This window comes from Pteropus vampyrus, unplaced genomic scaffold, assembly GCF_000151845.1.
Source record: "Pteropus vampyrus isolate Shadow unplaced genomic scaffold, Pvam_2.0 Scaffold35, whole genome shotgun sequence".
NCBI lineage: Eukaryota > Metazoa > Chordata > Mammalia > Chiroptera > Pteropodidae > Pteropus > Pteropus vampyrus.
Window position 1 is genome coordinate 3,475,118 of NW_011888816.1, and position 4,247 is coordinate 3,479,364.

A 4,247-nucleotide genomic window follows, 5' to 3' on the forward strand; every position below is an offset into this window, starting at 1 on the left:
TCTTTTCTAATAGCTCTGGAAAAATTTTCAGGAAGGATTATAATTTAATCTCGTTAAAGACCATTTAATACCTGCGTTCCAGGTGCTTATCAGAACTGTTGTGTGATGTGAATGAAAACTCTAAGAATAAATGTCTTACAGTTGTATGGATAAATATCTTATAAATATTAGTTATGCTTCTCAGAGAAACACAACCAATAGGATGCATATATTTATTATTAGGAATTGACTGTCATGATCATGGAGGCTGAGAATCCCTAACATCTGCATTCCGCAAGCTGGAGACTCAGGAGAGCCGATGGTGTAGTTCTAGTTTGAGTTCTAAGGCCTGAGACTCAGGAGAGCTGATGTTGTAAGTACCATTTGGAAAGGTGACAGACTAGAGACCCAAGAAGAGCTCATGTTTCAGTTCAAGTCCAAAGACGGCAAAAGATCAGTGTCCCTCAGCTCAAAGCATTTTGGGAAGTTCCCTCTTACTCAGCCTTTTTGTTCTATTTAGATCTCCAATTTACTTGGTAAAGACCACCCACAGTAGGGAGAGCAGTCTGCTGACTCATTAATCTCATCCAGAAACAGCCTTAAAGAAACACCGAGAATAATGAATGACCAAATGTCTGGGTATCCTGTGGCCCAGCCAAGTCGACACATAAAATTAACTGTTACCACATCTATCATAGAGATCATGGATGACTTGCTCGCTCTATAAATTATGAATAATTATCAAAGACCCATTACTTCTAGTGTACATGCTTTGCATTCTAAAGAAATGAACTTTAGTTACAAGTATTTGTTTAATGCCTTTCGTATGTGGAGATTATAATACCATTTGGAGAGAGATGGCTTTCGAGTTAGACTTCGAAACCTGGATATGATTGGGTAGAAGAGGAATGGGCCTCCCAGCGAGACTGGGGTGAGCAGAGGTGTGGGGGAGGCAGGGTGGTGGGCAGTCAGCAGACCAGCTCCTCCTCAGCAGGTATCTGCATGGGAGAGTTAAGTGCAATGAGCTTGGGAGAGAATGTTTTCTATCTTCATCCCATTTATCCCACCGATACTGATTGAATACATCGTATTTCACTGGCATATTTCTAGTTGCTTAGAATGTAATAATGACCAAGATAGGCACAGCCTCTGCTTTTATGGAATGTACTTGTCTGGGTAGAGCCAAAGATTGTAGAAATTAATAATTTTTCTTTCACCGAAGAAGCTTATAAGTCATGCAAGTAAAAATGTTTACTTAAATATCGAAACCAGCGTCCTTAAACTGTAGGCCCACTTGATGTTCATAAACCACCAAGGAACACATGTTCTTTCTGAAGCATTCTGTGTGCTCACTATTTCTTTGCTTTCGAGTTTCACAGTTTACTCATTTAACATTCTAAAGCTCAAGGTTTCTCAACATTATATGACCTTAGGACACTAGTTCCCTTGGCCTACCTATTAACAGCTCCCAGAACTCTAGTGCTCCTTTGATCACAGTTTCGAAATACTCAAGGGCATTCATTCCCAGTAATGTCAGGAGCGAGGAAAGACTGCTCACCATCGAATCTTTAACTTTGGATTATAAATTTTAATTAATGTAATACAAGAAAATTAAACTCTATATTCTATTCGTTTTCTATTGACACATAACAAATTAACGTGAATTGAGTAGCTTAAGTCATCTGTTTGTTAGTCACTCTCTGTAGCTCGGAAACCTGACGCAGTGTGATGTGGTTCTTTGCTCAGAATCTTACGCTGCTGAAATCAGGTGTCCGTCTGATGGGATAGTCTGGACAAAATCTGCTGCTGGGCTCATTCAGGTTGCTGGCAGAATGGTTTCTTGCGGTTTGTATTAGTTTCTTAGGGCTGCTGTAACAAATGACCACACACTGACTGGCTTAAAACAGCAAATTCATTCTTTCACGGTTCAAGAGGCCAGGAGAATGAAATCAAGGCTCAGCAGGGTCGGTTCCTTATGGAGACTGTGAGGTGGAATCCGTGCCTTTCTCCTAGCCTCTGATGGCGGCCCGCAATCCTTGGTTTATGGCACTGTCACTCACATCTCTGCCTCTGTCTTCAGATGGCCTTCTCTCCTGTGTGTGTGTCTCAAATTTGCCTCTGCCTTTGTCGTCAAAAGACATCTGTCATTCCCTGAATTCAGGATGATCTTATCTCAAGATCTTTAATTACATTCTCAAAGACCGTTTTTCAAGTAAGGTCACATTCACAGGTCCTGGGGTTTAGGGCTTAGACGTGTCGCTTTGGGGACTGTCATTCCACCCAGGTCCACGGTTGTAGCACCACAGTCCTTGTTTCTGGGCTCTTACGTTCCTTCTTAAGGTTGCCCACATTTCTCTTGACGTAGCCCCTCTGTCTTCAAGTCAGCAGCAGGTCGTCAGACCATCCTCATACTTGCAGTGTCTCTGACGTCCTCTTCCACTACCACCTTGAGAAAACTCTCTGCTTATGAAGTTGGTGTTGTTGGCCATTGGAATCTGGGTTTCATGATGAGAATATATTTGTGTTCAAATCTTGGCCTTGCCGTTAACCTAGTGTGTGTGCCCTCACTTTCTTCTTCTCCCTTCCTTCTTTCAGTTCCTCCTCCGTTCTTCAAGATAGTTGGAATGCCAGTAACATAACCAAGTTATCTGTATGATGAATGAGAAGAGGTTTTTTTTTTTTTTTTTTTGTCTGGGAAGAAAAATAACCACACATCCTCAGAAAATTAGCAGGGTATTTTTTTTTTTCAGCAGAGAGACAGGATTTAATTTTAAAGGTTCATGCAGAAGAGAAGAGGAAATATTTAATGGAACTTAAGCCCAGAATGACCTTATTAATTAAAATTGGCACCTCTCAGAAGTTTAATATCAAAGTAATTATCAATGAAATCTTAGTACCGAAAGTAGTCTTCTGACTGTTTGAACATTTTTTTTTTTTCCCTGAGACTTGTTACATAAGGTGAGGGCATTTTTCTTTCAATCTTTAGCTGTAAATGGGACTAGATCCTTTGCTCAGGAAAATACACCATTGCTATTCTTGGGGAAGAGGAAATATTACTATTCATACGAATGTAAATAATGTAATTTGTGCTGCATCGTGGGATTTGTGTATATGAGATTTAAGCCCTTCCTTTCTTTCTTCCTCCCTTCTTTTTTATCTCTTAGTTAATTCATTCCATAAGTATAAATCGACTGCTTTCCATGTGCCTGGCGCTGGCGACACTGTGCTGAGGAAGATTGAGTCTCTGCCCCTCAGTGCACTTACATTCCAACGGGGAGACTGAGAGCAAACATATAGATATATAGGGTGATTTCAACTAATTGTGACTGCTGTGAACAAAAATAAAACATAAAACTGCATAGGGACAGAGGATGATGGGGGAGTGAGAGAGGGGCTGAGGCAGGTAGGATAGTCAGGGAAGGCTTTCGGCAATGTAGCAAGCCACGGGAAAAATTTGCTATGCAATTGCCTTTGGTAGACTGGAGCCACTTTGCCAACAAGTATTTTAGCTTTCATATTTTCTTTCAGCTTCGAAAGTTTTGCATTGTAAAGAGATCATCTTGATAGAAATGTGCCAATGTTTTTATGACAATATGGCATTCAGCATTTCTCTCCTGGGGAAAAGGGATGCTGCCTTTCTTTTTTTTTTTTTTTTAAATTCTTTTGTGACCTGTATTATCAGGGCCACAATGACTTCATAAATTGCTAAGGCTTTGTTTTTCAGAACCTGAGAAAGGTTCTTACAAATTCCTTACAAATTAGAATTGTCTTACCCTTCAGATGACAACACACCATAGAGTAGTTTATCTGTCTTTGGATTGATGGCCAGCAAAAGTTAACGTTTTCTATGCCGGTGGTTCCAGGGACATTCAGATGGTTCTGTGTGGCATCTTTGTCTCCCTTAATTGCAAGTGTTCTATATAAAAATAGGTGTGAACTTGGTCATCTTTGATGAGAATCAGAAGAGAAAGGAATATTTCATTTTCAGTCTTTCCTTAGATGATTCTTTTGCAGATAAAATTTAATTCACAAATATTTTTGCATCAGAAAGCATCATGGTGTTCTGCATTCTCCTGTTACGTCATCCTATTATGTTTAAGTGTGTACCTGAATCAGTGCCTTAAGGTAAAGTGATTTTCACCCTCTTTGGAGGTACAACCTATGGGAATCTAAATTGGAATAATTTGGGAGTTCGATAAGGATAAATATTCTTTCATCCCTCTGAATCAGGATAATTCTAGCACTCTGGTTCTTTGGATATTTTACAA

General features: G+C 39.8%; 1 protein-coding gene and 1 long non-coding RNA gene across 2 annotated transcripts in view; one reads left to right on the plus strand and one right to left on the minus strand.

Moving 5' to 3' along the window:
* ULK4 (unc-51 like kinase 4) overlaps nucleotides 1-4,247 on the plus strand; it is a 406,030-nt gene that overhangs the window by 148,214 nt on the left and 253,569 nt on the right. The window lies entirely within an intron of this gene.
* On the minus strand, nucleotides 1,547-3,826 carry LOC111738099. The gene is made up of 2 exons (XR_002779690.1): nucleotides 3,753-3,826; nucleotides 1,547-2,627 (listed from the first exon to the last, which is right to left on the minus strand). It is a non-coding gene; the product is annotated as an uncharacterized LOC111738099 (long non-coding RNA).